At 41.4% G+C, this 17,500-nt stretch overlaps 1 protein-coding gene across 1 annotated transcript in view; it reads right to left on the reverse strand.

Moving 5' to 3' along the window:
* The window catches only part of LOC135101960 (potassium channel subfamily T member 2-like), a 523,352-nt gene that overhangs the window by 420,211 nt on the left and 85,641 nt on the right, over positions 1-17,500 (reverse strand).

Consider the following 17,500-nt stretch of genomic DNA (forward strand, 5'->3'; position numbering starts at 1 on the left):
CAATACAACAATATTATATTCCATCTCCTCCAAAACCAAATCTTAATGATAGAGGAAAGCAAAAATAATCCCTATCCTGACTTAGGGACGGGTCACCTATTTTGTACCTAAGGGCTAGAGTCTTGTGCTTTGCGTAATTACATGTTATCAGGTGTATGTTATTAACCTCGTTTGCCTTATCATTCAGACGAGGAGAGTAGCGATTCATATTATCATAGTAATTTCCCGAGATAGCCACACTGTATGCAAGTCTGGTTTAATATTTCCCTGCACGTACATTCATTCTTTTCTATACTAATCCCATGTCGTTGTTTTCTGGAAGGTACACATTTTTCCCGTCTGGTGAAATTAATGATAAGAATAATATATTTTCATCCCTACAACACCATCTTTTCACATCGGATCCCCTTTTCCTACATGCACACACACACACACACACACACACACACACACACTGACCCTTCTAATCCAGGTCTTTCATTCCCAGCTTCTTTCACAAACCGAACACCCACGCCTGCCACGCCTGCCTCCCCTCGCGCCTCACGCACCAGAGTAGGGTTACTTCTCGCGGAACAATAGTCCTGCTCTCTCATGTTTGGCAGTGAGCGGCAAGTGTTGGTTTAACGAGTGAGGTGCAGAAGGAGGGCTGGGACTCATAACTGAAATATGGGTCAGCAATTTCGTGGAGCGCAAAATTAAGGCAATAAACATATTCTCAGTGCATGATTACTTTTTAACTCAAGCACAAATGGAAGGAGACATGCATTTTTACTCGTACTGTGTTAAGTAGGAGAAATATTGTACACACACACACACACACACACACACACACACACACACACACACACACGCACACGCACCCGCACACGCACACACATACACACACAGGTGCCTCAGATACGTACATTCTCCTGTATGAGTGGGAGTGTGTGCAGCGTAAGCATTATGTCTACACAAGGGAAAAAGCTAAAAAAAGAGGATTAAGTCTTATATTTGCTCATGATATTTAGTAAATAAAACAACAACAGCAACAACAACAACCACAGAAAGGAGGAAAAGGTAAACAAAAGAAAAAAGAAAACTCAACATAAAGGAAAAAGTTTAAGATGAGCAAGGTGAAGAAGCTCTTACTCCCATCGCAAACATACCAGCAGCGTTATTGTTAACAAGACACTTTTTTATTTCCTTGGCGCTCTTCATGATCTCCACAGCACTTTTTCAAGCGCCTTCTGATCCCTCCTCGCACAGTCTCCACACCCTCAACGGCTCTCCCTTCACTGCCACGACTTATGCATTATGCAGCCCTGGATTTTGAATTATGTGCCCCTAACATTTCAACCGATGTGACGCAGGTAACGCAATATCCTCGCTGCTAAAATTACGTTACGCCTTAGATGACTTGGCTGAAGGTCGTGTCCATCTAATACACTCTCGTAGCTGTATATGTGCTATATATATACACGATACCTATCTATTTATCTAAGAATCTATCAACACATACGAAGTGGATGGCATCACACACACACACACACACACACACACACACACACACACACACACCATACACACACATTCAGTCAGTAAATGATCGATCCGGCCTTCTTATCGACCACCGAGCGTAACAAGAGCCGCCCTATAGTGCCCTGCCATGATGCTGAGCCCCAGCCCTCCCCTCTGTGTGTGTGTGTGTGTGTGTGTGTGTGTGTGTGTGAACCAATGTGCGCTCTTCATTCTGATATTATGTAACAAGAAATTTTCCACTGATGACATGACACTCGATACCACTACAGCATCAAAACAAGAATAAAGAGCCACACTGCAGATAAACATCTAACCTAAACTAAAGTCACTGTATGAAATGAGCCGCCATATGGACCAAAATCACGGTGGATAAGTATTAATCAATCAAGAACATGATTCCCACGTCAGTAATGAAGATAACCTCAGGAACATAACATTCTACAATTCGCATTACATTTCCTTACAGATTAATTGACAATGAACATGTATTACACTCCTCATTCTTCCTGAGATTATGCATTCTATAATATGTCCAGCACGTTTATAAAAGGTATTTCTGGCAATTACCTGAACAGAGGAATATGATACACTTACATCACACTAGCGTAAGGGATATGATGAGTGATAACAGTGCGTGCCGAGAATAGTCCACGAGATGCATTTAATTACGAACTTAGGTGTTGTTAGTAATTGGTAGTGTGCGTGTGTGTGTGTGTGTGTGTGTGTGTGTGTGTGTGTGTGTGTGTGTGTGTGTGTGTGTGTGTGTGTGTGTGTGTGTGTGTGTGTGTGTTTGTGTGTGTGTGTTTGTGTGTGTGTGTGGGCGTGGGCGTGAGTTCCTGTTATTAGCTCATTATCCTCCGCGAGTGTGAAAGAGAGCCATCATGCGTAAATTATGCCAGTACAACATCACGCTCAGTCATATATCAATGCACGTTCATAGCAACACCTCATTACAAACGGTGACACAATTACGAACCCCATCGCTTCTCAAATATTAATTGGAAAACTTTTAATCGATGTCAACAGGGGATGGCCGGGGTGCGAATGAGTGAAGTCTGTATAGATTCCAGGAAGCGATAAAACACGAATACCACCCGGCAAGTTGTCCTCCACGGCACTCTCGGAAATCCAGGACGAGTTTTAGCTTAGAGAAACCTTTTGATTTTTTTTTTAACATGTTTGCTTCTGATACGAAAGAATAAAAAAGTTTAAAAAGTGCAGTAACTGGTGATTTTGTTTCACGGCTCAAGGTGAAGTGCTATTGTCGCTTCTTTTTATCCGTGGTCACCTTTGTCTTGCAACATCATCTTCAGGTTCACTGTTGCTGGGATTCCGCGATCATCACACACAAGTTACCACCACCAGTCAATCACCACTACATCACTACCTTCAGCTCGCGCCGCACCTGTCAGGTAATCCCGCAAGTTACCTGAGAACATCAACTCGGCGTAGAATAGGATAAGAAAAGGGAGGCGGGGAGGGATTGGGGGGAGAAGTCAGGCGTACCTGGGAATATGTTCATAGCTGTCCGTTGCGAGGCAGTTGTACATGTAGCTGGAGTAGCTCGCCATGTCTGGCCACAAGAAAAGAGCGGGGCACCAGCACTAGCATGACACCCGGGCGGAGGCGGGTCTCGATCGCACCTCCGTCCCGCCTGCTGGAGCCCGCCCGAGTGAGAAGTAACTTTCCGTCCCTCCGTTGGCGGCGCTGCCCATCCCAGACACCAGGTTGCCTAGTGCCGTTGCCCTGCACTAGGCTGACGGGCCGAGCCCCCTTTTTTATTAATGTTTACATTGACGGAGTGAGGTGGCGCCGTAATGTCTCTCTCTCTCTCTCTCTCTCTCTCTCTCTCTCTCTCTCTCTCTCTCTCTCTCTCTCTCTCTCTCTCTCTCTCTCTCTCTCTCTCTCAAACAAGCAACACGTACTTACACAGAAAATTCAAAGTGTGGGAGAGTGATCTGGAATTAACGTGTGTGTGTGTGTGTGTGTGTGTGTGTGTGTGTGTGTGTGTGTGAAAACTTCAGAACTGCCACGTGTGTCTCATGACGTGCCGGGCGCAGCCACACACACACACTGTACAGGACCTACACACGCATACTGGTCAATTGCTTCCCCTTCCTCTTCCCGGACGCTGCTTCTATTTTTAGCAACATGGACTGACTATAAAACGCAGTAACGGCTCGTAATCTCAATCTCTCTCTCTCTCTCTCTCTCTCTCTCTCTCTCTCTCTCTCTCTCTCTCTCTCTCTCTCTCTCTCGTCAGTCACCTGAACCCACTGTCAACATCACGTCACCAATATTTAGTGGACTGCAAATATCTTCCTGTCCCTTGTTCCACTCCCTCCTCCTATTACTACCCACCTACATATTTACACACACACACACACACACACACACACACACACACACACACACACGCACACGTGAACCCCCACAATAATCATTCCCTCCTGACTTTTCCTCCAATACTCTTTTTTACCACATCTGAAATATCTGTGCCAACTTTCAGTCCCGAGGAAAAAAAAATAATAACAACGAAACGAAAATAAAAGATACAGAAGTTTTTATTTCTTTTTCTCTGCTATAAAATACTTCTACCCCACTCCCTTCCTCTCCCTATTCTCTTCTATAGAATACTTCTACCCCACTCCCTTCCTCTCCCTATCTCCCCACCCATCCCTCCCATCCTTTATATCAAGAGCTACCTTCTCTCCTTCCCCTCACTCCCCACCCCGTCCGTCCCTCCTGACAGCACAGGCGACAGAGAACGGAGGGACGGGGGACTTCGCTAGACTGAGGAACACTCATCTAAACCTCGTCATCACCGTAATGGATTCTTTTGGTTGTGGATGTAGTTGGGATGTAGTTAGAGAGGAGGCAGTGAGACGCAGGAGGGCGAGGAGTTGTAATTACTTTAGTTTCAAGAAGATAATAACTCTGCAGCTCAAGTTCGGATGCAGTTTAAGTACTCCTGCAGCTGCGATTCCTGCTGCTGCTGCTGGTCTACCAGTGGCCTGGAGTAATGTCTCTGTTGTTACTGGTGTTGTTGCAATTGGTACTGTTATTGTTATTAATAATTATGATATTACTCTTGGAGAATATGATACTACTGCTCAGTAAGAACGACTGGCTACAAGGTACATCTCTATATTTACGACTAGCACTATACTATTTATTTTTCTTCTTTTTTCATTCCTTCATTACAACAACAGCAACAACTACTACTACTGCGACTACTACTACTACTACTACTACTACTACTACTACTACTACTACTACTACTACTCCTACTACTACTACTACTGCTGCTATACTACAACAAGCCAAATATTTGATTTGAGAGAAAGAACTTTATTTTTACTCTTAAAAAGATTGTTTTAAATAAATATTTTCTACCTTTTTAATATATTTGTTGATTTTACAGATGGTGACAGGGACACAATTCTAGAATGCAATAACTTTATATACGAGTATATATATATATATATATATATATATATATATATATATATATATATATATATATATATATATATATATATATATATATATATATATAAATAAAAAAAAATCTCACGATTGCAGAGAATGACCATTTGAAGAGTTTACATTAAATTGAGTTTTGGTGCTATATTTTCAGGAATTTTTTCAGTGAATTATGAGATAAAGATGGAAGAATTCATATACTGACTAAAACTCTTACTACCACTACTACTACTACTGTTACTACTACTACTACTACTACTACTACTACGTTACTACTACTACTACTACTGCAGCTGGCAGTTATGGTAGCGGTGGTGGTGGTGTTGTACTTTGTTCTGCTTCTACTGCTGTTATTACAGAGGTGGTATACTAGAATAAATCATGACAACATGAATACTTTTTGCTGGATTACAGTGACAATAATAATAATAATAATAATAATAATAATAATAATAATAATAATAATAATAATAATAATAATAATAATAATAACAACAACAACGATAACAATAATAATAAACAGTTCACAGTTCCATTATGTTGACATTTTGGTGACGATTTTAACCGCCAGCACCTGATGCCTCAGCCAACTTACCAGAATTTGCCACAGATTGAAGAATGCAAACATCCAGACACAGAATGAATGGAGCATTTTACTTCGCGTCTCAAACTGTAACGCAACTCTGAAAGGCAACCATTTCTTACTGCTAAGTTTACAATCAGATCCAGCATGAGTAATCTTAGTCTGATGAGACTTTTTCTTGCTGACAACAAGGTACTATGTGCTGATGTACACGATTAGATGATGTGATGTAGGTAAGTTGCATAGAAATGCAGCTGTGTCTATATACAAATTTTGACAAAGCCGGCCAATCAAGTAAAGTGTATAACGTAATAGTTTAATTTCTAAAAATAATAAATTCTCAGAATTAAGGGAAGATCTTTGATACTGTATCAGTATTTCTTGTGATTCAGAATTTAACTATTTTAGGTAGACCTGTGTCCCTAATCTCACATTACAAAACACAATGCAATGCAATTTGACTCATCAAAATTCACACCACAAACTGTAGAGCATTTCTCGCAGTAATTAAGATAATGCTAACTGCAACCAGATTTGCGCCGCATTCAGCCAAACTGTCGGCTGTTGAGAAGACTCAGGCCAGGGAGACGCCTGGTTCATCAAATGCAACAAGTACCACCATCACGTCCGACAGTGCTGCTGCCGCTACTGGTACTACTGTTATTACCACCACCACTACTACTACTACTACTACTACTTGCCTTTCTTCCTTCTCTTCTTCCTTTTCCTCCTACTCCTATTCTACCACCACCACCTCCTCCTCCTCCTCCTTCTCCTCAGCTTTTCCTTCTTCTTAATTTTATTTGTTTCTTTCTTTTCACTACTACTACTACTATTTATAGTAGTAGTAGTACACACACACACACACACACACACACACACACACACACACACACACACACACACACACACACACACACACAATAAATGCGCATTTAAAAACATAAATAAAAAATACATCAGAACAGTTTCAACATGGATCACATTCCTCACATTACTCAGCCGCCAACACAACATACATAAAACACACTCGTACCTCAGCACAAGTATATTTCTCTGTTTAAATGATTAATTAAACACCAACGTACATAAATTTCGCTTTAACTTAAACTTTCATATACAACAAACAACACTAATTTATCTTTCTACTCCACATTTTTACTGACTTTTTTGCAGTGTGTGTGTGTGTGTGTGTGTGTGTGTGTGTGTATCACCACGGCAGGACATATGGTTGCCGTCCTTTCCATTCTTCCCTGAAAATTACAAGCATAAACCACAGTAACTTGTGAACAAACATTCTGACGCGACTTTGTGTTGACTGAAGTTACAAAGAGTCATTAAGTCTCCTCTTCATCCTCCTCCTCTTCTTCTTCTTTCATACTTCCAAAGCCATATTTGAGGCTCTAAGAGATATTTTTCTTACTTTCTTCGTCTTAAACGTTTTGTTATTTTAAAAGATTGTACGTTTTAACAATAAAATGACAGTAGAAATAAAAGCCAGGAGAAGATTTATGAGAGAGAGAGAGAGAGAGAGAGAGAGAGAGAGAGAGAGAGAGAGAGAGAGAGAGAGAGAGAGAGAGAGAGAGAGAGAGAGAGAGAGAGAGAGAGAGAGAGAGAGAGAGAGAGAGAGAGAGAATGCGCAGTTATTCCACCCAGGACGGTAATTTTCGTGTGCAAAAGATAGGGAGAACAAAAACAAAGGTTAATGAGCATTTTTCTTCAAATTCCAAGGGACAAATTATTTCATTTAATTTTTACCACCTCATCTTCATCCTCCCCTTCCCTTCTTGTGCACTTAATCACTTTTTCCCTCCTACATAAATTCCCTGCATCTACTTTCCTTGTACCTTCCCTTCTCATGATCCCTTCCGTTCTCTTCCTCCTCCTCCCTTGTTGTGTGTTTTCTTTTTTTTGCTTTTCTTCCTTTCCTCTCTCTCTCTCTCTCTCTCTCTCTCTCTCTCTCTCTCTCTCTCTCTCTCTCTCTCTCTCTCTCTCTCTCTCTCTCTCTCTCCCTTTTCAATGCTTCCTTTCTTCCCAACAAAAATCTGTTTATTCACGACTCTTTTTCCTTCCATTCCTACTCTTTCGCCTGGAGACAAGAGAGAGAGAGAGAGAGAGAGAGAGAGAGAGAGAGAGAGAGAGAGAGAGAGAGAGAGAGAGAGAGAGAGAGAGAGAGAGAGAGAGAGAGAGAGAGAGAGAGAGAGAGAGAGAGAGAGAGAATGTTACGATCGAAGTGAAGAGGCGGAACACTACGGGTACGTACACGTCATCCTTTATATGTGTGTGTGTGTGTGTGTGTGTGTGTGTGTGTGTGTGTGTGTGAAAACGTATGACCTATGATATTTACTGTTGTATTTTCTTGTTTAAGAATTCAGGACCAAGGTGATAAGCAAATGGAAACTGGTTTTGGTGGTTGGGGGTAGTGAATTATTATTATTATTATTACTATTATTATTATTATTATTATTATTATTATTATTATTATTATTATTATTATTATTATTGTTATCGTTGTTATCATTATTGGTAGTAGTAGTAGTAGTAGTAGTAGTAGTAGTAGTAGTAGTAGTAGTAGTAGTAGTAGTAGTAGTAGTAGCAGTAGTAGTACTGGTGCGTAGTATTAGTATATAGTATTAGTAGTAATAGGACTGGAATAATAATAATAATAATAATAATAATAATAATAATAATAATAATAATGATGATAATAATAATAATAAGAAGAAGAAGAAAGTTCTATTAGTTGCAGTAATAGTAGTAATCATCATCAAAACGGTAAAATGAAAAAAGAAAGTGAAGAAAATCAGAACTAAATATAATCACAATAACAAAGAAGGATACTGACAACGGTGATATTTTGTTATAAAATTAAAATAAAAGAAAAAGAAAAATCCGTATTCTTCCGTGGAAGACTCAGAGATTTCAATTTTGAGTTTCCACGAAATCTTCAAAGAAAACTGCGTCTCAGAAAACGTGAGTCCTGCCGTATCGGCGAGGAGCACCAGTAAGAGGCGAAAATGCTCTTAAATGTATTCAATTAATTTAGCGTGGCCCGGAAATGGAAGAAATGTGAGCAGAATTTCGTGAGTTGGTGGGAGAGGGGAGGAAATGGAAATCAAAATATATGTTCCCTTAGCTATTGATGAAATGCGGTGTACGGTGGGAATACAGGTGAACACAAGGTGGTAAGTATGATATAGTTATAATTAACGTATTTCCTTAAAAGCTGGTTGATTAAGCACACAAATATAGATGTACCTTCTAACATAAGCACGTTACAACTAAGTTCGTCACAAGTACAAGAGTCATATAAGTTAGGAATACATGTAAAAGTAAAGTGCTGAAGGTGTTTCCTTAAAGCCTAATTAATTAAGCACACAAACGCAAAAACACAGATACACCTGTTTATATGAATATTCTCTCTAACTAAACCCGTCACAAATATAAGTCATATGATGTAACGTTAGCGACACACACCGTGGAGTGTCACTGCATAACCTTGTAATGGGGAGCGCTGATAATCCTCTTAAACGTCCTCTTAGATGAATTATAAAAGAAAAATAAGAAGAACGCACCTTACACGCAGAGTATTGGAAGACTGGAATAGACTCAGCACTCACGTTGTTAATGCCGAGTCGACTGGGAGCTTTAAAAAAATCATGTAAATTAACAGAAAAGGATGATAGATGAATATAAATACTTATGTCTTATACAGGGACTGCTACGTATAGGCCTATTGGCTCCTTATGTTCTTACGTTCATAGTCTCTTATGAAAAAGAAGATTCTGGTCTAGGGCAACAAAAGGGTCTACATAACAAAAGGCCCATTGAAGGTGCCAGTCCCCAATTTGAGAAGAAAGAACGAACACAAAGAAGAAATGATCTCAACATTAAGAAACATTCGCATTATTTAGAGGGCACTAGGGGTACGAACACGTCCGGCCTTGGAATCATAAAGGAAACGATGACGACGTGACACAGAAGAAAAAAAAAGTGCTCAGACAAGGAGGAAGGTGAAGGACGGAGGAGTATTTTGAAAAGTCTCAAGTGGATGCAGTGAAGTGGATGACCAGAGACGTGAGTGGCACCAGGCACCTCACAGGCACGAGAGGAACAAAATCGTCGTGACTTGTAAGGGTGAGCACAGCGGCGTGGCGAGCAGAGTGAGGCAGTAAAGCAGCGGGGAGTTTGAGGTAAACCTTTATCATATGACTAATGGAGTTAAGGACCGTGGTTGCTGGTTGGTTCTCTCTCTCTCTCTCTCTCTCTCTCTCTCTCTCTCTCTCTCTCTCTCTCTCTCTCTCTCTCTCTCTCTCTCTCTCTCGCTGTGTGTGTGTGTGTGTGTGTGGAGGTGATATCATTACGTCTTCTGTTAATACCTTTCCTTTCGTAACCTGTACCTTCGTTTTATGTTTCTGAAAGTTGCCTAAAAAATACGAGTAACGATGAAGATGAAGTCAACACGAAGAAAGATGATGCACATGACGACAATAGCTCACTCAAACTGAAAGTCCTTTTTTTCCATATCCCCTTTTGTTGAGCTGCACCTTCCTTCACTGTGCCCCTTTGCAAGTTAATTATAAACATTACGATGATGATGATGATGGAGTTAGCGTTAAGAAAAACGATGATGCAAGTGACACTGAAAATAACGCACACAACCTTAAAGTTTACACAACGAAGAGAAGGAAATGAACAAATGAACACGGAGCACGCCACCAAAACATTCGCGCCTGCAATTTTCAACACCTCGACTCATTTCACACGACGACAATGGCCCGCGGAACAAGGAGGGCAGAGCAATTAAGGCACAAAACTGTAACGGTGCAACATGAATAATTCCCCAGCGTGTGGCTCCACCTTGCAATGTCACACCTGGTGATTGGGGCGACGCTAATCCTCCGTACAGGAAAAGGAGAGAGAGAAGGAGGGAGGGAGGAAGGGAGGGAGGGAGGGAGACGGAAGGTGGGTAGGGAGGGGAGGTGTACTTAAAGGTTAAGGAGAGAGAGAGAGAGAGAGAGAGAGAGAGAGAGAGAGAGAGAGAGAGAGAGAGAGAGAGAGAGAGAGAGAGAGAGAGAGAGAGAGAAAGGGGGGCGGGGAGGGAGGGAAGTGTAAAGAAGCAGATGAAGTTGAAAAGATAAGTAGAAATGAGAGAGAGAGAGAGAGAGAGAGAGAGAGAGAGAGAGAGAGAGAGAGAGAGAGAGAGAGAGAGAGAGAGAGAGAGAGAGAGAGAGAGAGAATGTTATTCAGTTAGCGAGATGTTGCTGTCACCGCCACCAAGTTCTATGATCCCTTTGATGGGCGGGAGAAGGCAGCTGTCTTTGGGAAGGCTCAGGAGAGACTACTGTGACCTTGAAGAGGCGGAGGAAGGAAGGGAGGAAGGGAGGAGGAGGCAGGAAGGGATGAAAGGAAAGGAGGAAGAGTTAGAGAGAGGAACAGGACGAGGGGTTGGGAGAAGAAGGAAGAGAGGGAGGGGAAGGCAGGAAGGGAATGAAGGAGGGAGAGGAATGGAGATAAAGAGAAAGAGAAATGGTGAGGGAAGTAACTCTATCGAATGAGGAAGAGTGGAAGGAAGTACGAGACGAAAGCGTTAATTGGAGGCAGGAAGGAAGTGAAGGAAGTGGCAAGAAGGATATGATAAGCAGGTGAAGTGGAAGCGAGGAGGCTGAGCTGAATGAAGAGGAGCCATACAGACGTGGCAAGTGGAGGAAAGGAAGGGAATTCTGATGACATCGAGGGAGAACTCACGTAGAAAAAAGGAAAACTACAAGAAAAACGCTACAGACATTAATTATCACACAGAAACACACAAGAAACAGGTAGTATAGTTAAATATATACACAAACCTATTACAGACATCAAAGCCAATCAAATTACACACAAACACATTAAGCCAGCTGCAGTTATTTACATCCCACTGTCCCAAGTCTTTCAAGTCCCCTAGATCAACTGTCGACTATCTGATTGGCCCGCTGATGATGGCGTTGGGGGGTGGGCCGCTCAGTTATCAAGCCGCAATCAATAGGTGAAAGGTGCTGAGTGGAAGGGAGATAGGGAGGGCGTACAGTAAAGGGCTATGGGGAGATCTTATGCTACAATCGACCTTTCTGTCTACCTACGTATCTTGTCTCCTGAAGGTTTGTGGTCACTGTGGTTATGATGAAGTACAAACTCTGAATTTGTTTTTGTTTTGTGTTTTCTTGTTTAATTTTTATCTTCCACTGTAGCTTCTTCTGTTTGATTGTGACGATAACGACGACGAAAGGGGAGGAATAAAATAAAACAAGAAACAGGTTATTTCAAAAGTAGAATAATCTTATATTTTCTTCTTCTCCTGTGTCTTCATTATCCCCTCACTTTTTTTCCCGTTTCATTGTGTTTGATGATGTTGATAATGATGGCCACGAACGGGGAGAGAAATCAAGTAGGACAAGAAACAGGTTATTCACAAAGTAGAATTTTGTATGGTCTCTCTTTTCTACTACATTATTTCCCTGTGTCTGTTTTATTCCCTCATTCTCCTCTATTTCACTTTGCTTGATTTTGTTGATAATAACCACGACAAACGGGGAAAGAAATCAGATAAGGCAAGAAACAGGTTGTCCAGAAACTAGATAACTCTTTAAAATTTCTTCTTTCCTATTATTTTACTCTTTTTTCTTCACTAAACTTTTTTTCTTCACTACTCCCTCATCCTTCCCTACATTTATCATTTTCCCCCATACTCATCTTCATCTCCTCGTCATGCTTGCCAACGTGTCATCTTTTCACTTCCTGTTCCTGTCCCTGCCCACCCTTCAATCCTCGCCATCCTCTCCTGCGTATTTCCACAGGTGTCTCCTCCTGTCCTCCTCCCCTCAGGCTCTCCGTAAAGTTTATGCATCCCGTCCCCAAACTTTGTCCAACTTCGCCCCCAACTCCACAAACTTCCCTTGACCCACCGCTGTTTCTGCTGCTGCTCCTACTCCCTTTCCTCGTTCATCTCTTTCTACTCTCTCTTTTTTCATTTTTTTTTATTTTGGTTTCATGTTTTCCTCAGTCCTCTTCTCTTATTTCTTCTTGCATTTTTCTTCTTCTTCCATTTTTTTTAGTCTTGCTTTCAATCCTCTTTTCTTCTTATTATTTTCCTTCTTCTTCCTCCTCTTCTTTTTATTTTCATATTTCTTCTTCCTCTACTTTTTTTTTATATTTCTTCTCGTCTTCTTCTTCTTCTTCTTCTTTAGGTTTCTATATTTCTTCTTTCTTTTCTTATTATCCTTTTCTTTTTTTGTATTTTCTTATTTCTTTATTATTTTTCTATTTCTTGTTCTTGTCCTTGTTATCCTTCCTCATCTCCTCGTCCTCCTCCTTTCTAAAGCATCACAATCCCACCTCTCCTTCTATATACAGATGAACACGTTACTATTTCGCCTGCTTGCACTGAAGTGATTATCTTTGCATTAGTCTTTCCATTAGCGCCTTCCCTGTTTTCATGAATTCTAATCTAACTTCCACTTAGCAAACGGGTTTTTCGATGAGAGAGAGAGAGAGAGAGAGAGAGAGAGAGAGAGAGAGAGAGAGAGAGAGAGAGAGAGAGAGAGAGAGAGAGAGAGAGAGAGAGAGAGAGAGAGAGAGAGAGAGAGAGAGAGAGAGAGAGCGCACAAGATAAAGGCGAAGGAGTAAGATGAGGAAGGAGACAGAAACACAGATGACAGTGGTGATTAAGAAAAGACAAATGTGGGAGAAGGCTGTGGGAGGAAGAGACTGCAAGTGTGAGAGGAGACAGCAGGAGGTGGTGGTGGAGGAAGGGACGCAAGGTGGAGCAAGGTAGTACAGGTGGAAGAGGGTTAAGATTTGGCGGTGGAGCGTGGAGTCATCTTTATATAGAATCAATAACATAACAATGATAATCGATTCACATTCCGGACGCCCCTGTACACACACACACACACACACACACACACACACACACACATACACACACACACACCAAGGTCGGATAGTTCAAATATTTAAATACCAACACAAAGAGAGAGAGAGAGAGAGAGAGAGAGAGAGAGAGAGAGAGAGAGAGAGAGAGAGAGAGAGAGAGAGAGAGAGAGAGAGAGAGAGAGAGAGAGAGAGAAATTAGAGTAGGAGAGGGAAGTGTTGAGAGGAAAGGAATGTCACCTTTCAACCTAATTACCAATGAAACTCACCTTTTATTTGTGTTGACCTTTCCATTACCGTCCCCTCGCGTGTGGTGAGTGGGCGTACATGTCCGTGTATGCGCCAGAGTGTAGGTGGGGTGAGTGCATGTGTACGAGCCTTATGGTACATCAAAATAACAAAGGCATTACGCAAACTGTGTGGGTGAAAAATGACCTAAGTTCCTCTGCTTTATGTTTTCTGTGTATGTGAAAAGATGAAACACTGAATTGTATTATGAAGCTTTAGTGAATATGGTGATGCCAAAAACTACTACTTGCAGAAACCGTCTAGCAGGGAGAGCATTGTAAAGACGATAACTACTTGCTAACAACCCACCAAACTATAATGACTCTCCACGTTGTTTACCTTGACTGCCTCATCTGCTTAAAATTCCAGGTACTCGTATCGATAGTAACCTTTCCACACAAGTCTTTCGTTCCTCAGTACGTTAGGAGATACCCTCCGTGGGTCAGCTGGCCTTTTGCAGCCTCCACATGTTCTTTTAACTCTCTTCTCTGACTACCTCTGCAAATGCTATTTCTCGTTTGTCCATCGTTTTTCAGCTGCTACTTTTGGTTAAATTTTAAATCATTCATTTACCCCTATTTCCCATCACTAGACCAAAAGCACTTAAGCACTAACTGACCTCCCCTCTCCCGTAAATCGTGTATTTTCTTTCTAATGCTATATTTTTTTCACTCAACCATGCGGTCTCACCTCATCAATTGTTCCCTGGCAGCTAGAATGCAGTGAATATGCACCTGCTCTCTCCACCATGCACTCAAAACATTAGGAAAGTAACCCAGAAAAGCACTGCAATTTTCAGCTCCACAGAAAACGGATTTCATTTTCTTTTCTTTCTAAAGGTTCTCATGACTTTGTTGATCCCCAATCCGTTTTGTCCCCATGAATACCTTCCAAATTAAATACGTAGATAAATAGTGAAATAGATAAAGTAACAATGACATAATTACCCAAACTTTGCACATTTACAACTACGAATAATTCGACAAATAATAATATCTTACCTCAATTACATTTCATCGTTTTGATATTAGTCTCATTTTACCTTAGTTTCCTAATTTTTCACACATCCTTCAAAATTTAGGAAGAAACTTTTTAGTCTCTCTTTACTATGTCATCACAAATGCTCTACTCCACATATTTTTTTTCGTATCGTCAACTAAATTTCCCTCTCCATCCGTAACCAAAGCTTTTACATACCGCGCCACTCACCGCAGCATCCATTCAATCACCAATCTCTATCGCGTCATCCACCATTGAAAAAAAAAAAATCCCCAAATATTCTCCCTTTCTCTCTGTTTACTCTCCCACATGTCGTACTGCTTGTGTGTGTGTGTGTGTGTGTGTGTGTGTGTGTGTGTGTGTGTGTGTGTGTGTGTGTGTGTGTGTGTGTGTGTGTGTGTGTGTGTGTGTGTGTGTGTGTAACAGTCCAACAATCTCTACAGAGGATCTTTTATTGCTGTCACCTTCCTCACCCCCCTCCCGGCACGTTTCCTTTCCCTATTCCTCCCCGTTCCACCCGCTTCTCACTTATCACACCTCACACCTCTTACCTTTTCCTCCACTTCTTACTTTCCTTCTATTTATACCATCACCTTTACTTTCTCTTCGCCCTTATCACCTTCACATACGTCTTACCTTTTCCCTCCACTTCTTTCTCACTTCTCTTATCACCATACTCTCACCTTCCCCTTATTCTCATTCCTTACACTTCCCCTTGGCATCGACCTTCGCTTTCCTCCCTCCTTGTTATTCAAATGACCAGTAATGAATAACCTGAAGTAGGATGTGCATACCTATAATTTACTTGATTACCGACACGCTCTTTTCAGAACTCGCTCACTAGGAGGAAAGAGAAAACACCAGTTACACGTCCCGTTATGGATCATATTTTGAAACTTCTGCTCGCACCTCCAATACATTCAAAAGGCTTTAGCTGAAGTTACATGGGATTTTAAGGGTGTTTTTACGGTTTTAGTGACAGATAAAAAAGATTTCTACAAACCATCAATAGACCAGTCTTGAGAACCCGGCTGACTACCTCCGTGGCCTTGGAAAAGAGTCGTGGTGAGAGACCAAAGCGTTTCTGAATACGGTCCGATGTCAGCAGGAACAGACGCTCGGAGGCTACTGGGGGCGCGGTGAAAGCAGCGTGATCAAGCCAAAGGGCCTCTCGCCTCTAAAGGACACCGATGCACAGGACATCCTACCTAGAGTTGTGCGGCGCAAGGAAGTTTGAGGGACTGGACTTGCAAATGTTAAGGCATGAATGTTGTTGCTTTCCGTGAAGTTTGGATGAAGTGGGGCAATCAGTGATGGTGAAAAGAAACTCCTGGTAAACAGCAGGTGTAGTTATCAGAGTGTTTGATTATCTGATTGGTTGGGTTGCGTTCGTGTGTGTGTGTGTGTGTGTGTGTGTGTGTGTGTGTGTGTGTGTGTGTGTGTGTGTGTGTGTGTGTGTGTGTGTGTGTGTGTGTGTGTGTGTGTGTGTGTGTGTGTGTGTGAGTGAGTGTGTGCGTGTGCGTGTCTCGGGGATACGGAGGCATAATGAAGGAGGTGGGGGCGGAGAGGTTGGGGGTGTAATGAGAAACTGGATACCTGGTGCGGACCCGATGCGTACCTGGAGCGTCCGGTCTGGAGACGAAAAAAAATGAAAAATAATGACTTTTTGTGAAAAAAATATATGTGGTAGGTATACTTGTTGGCAGCAATCTCGTAAAGATTTAAGGGGAAATGCCCCATAGTTTCCCTTTAAATGGCATTTAAATGTCACGCAATCAACCACGTGCGTTTGTTTACATCAGCAGAGTAAGTTTTTCTTACCCAATACTACGAAAAAACGCTAAAATCTGAACTTTTTTTTGCTTGGATACGATATGGCAACACTCAAGGCGAGTGTGTGTGTGTGTGATACTAGCTCCCAGCAAGGATCCTGCCTCCTCAGTGCTCACGTAGCTCTTGTCACGGGAGGTTGTTGCTCAGTCTCTCGCGACTTCTCCCACTCTCACAGCTACTAAGTCCAGATGAAGCCGAAAAGAAAGCAGAAAGAGAAAGCATCAGCAGAGTACGAACCTGGTGGCTTCTAAAAAACCTGGCAACAAAGAGAAGTGTGGGCAACTTTGACACCCCTTGCTTGACAAGATAATACATTGCCTTTTCGAAGGCAATGGGGGACCAGGAGCCTGATATACTTAGAAATACATCTGATTGTATCAATAGATTGATTATGATAAAAAAGAACTCATAATAAACCTGAAAAAGCTTCCTAGTGTATTATAACTGGATCGTAATCGATCAATAAACTTTATCGGCCCGTATCTCAAAACATAAGTTATCCCCCTTTAAAAGTTTTCACAGGAGTTAGTTTTAGCTTGATTTCAATGAAACAAAAACTAAAACACAGAAGAATACTTCTTCTTCAAAGTTACGTAGGCGTTTTTTTTATATAGGTCTCATGTAATTTTGTATTAATATTTTTTTGGTAAAAAAAAGGCGAAAGAAAGACAGATAAAGAAAAATCATAAAACAAAACCAAAAGCCAAAATGAAAAATCTGCCTACGTAACTTTGTTAGGTATCATAACATCTCTAAGCCACAGAAAAATAAAGGTTGTGGGCCAATTAATAACGACGGTGAAAAGTTTTAAAATTTTCCTTGAAATTGGAATTGGGGGGGTGGGGATGAGGGGGGGTGGGGGCAAGAAAGGGGATCAATGTC

The sequence above is a fragment of the Scylla paramamosain genome, chromosome 7 (genome assembly GCF_035594125.1).
Source record: "Scylla paramamosain isolate STU-SP2022 chromosome 7, ASM3559412v1, whole genome shotgun sequence".
Classification (NCBI taxonomy): Eukaryota; Metazoa; Arthropoda; class Malacostraca; order Decapoda; family Portunidae; genus Scylla; species Scylla paramamosain.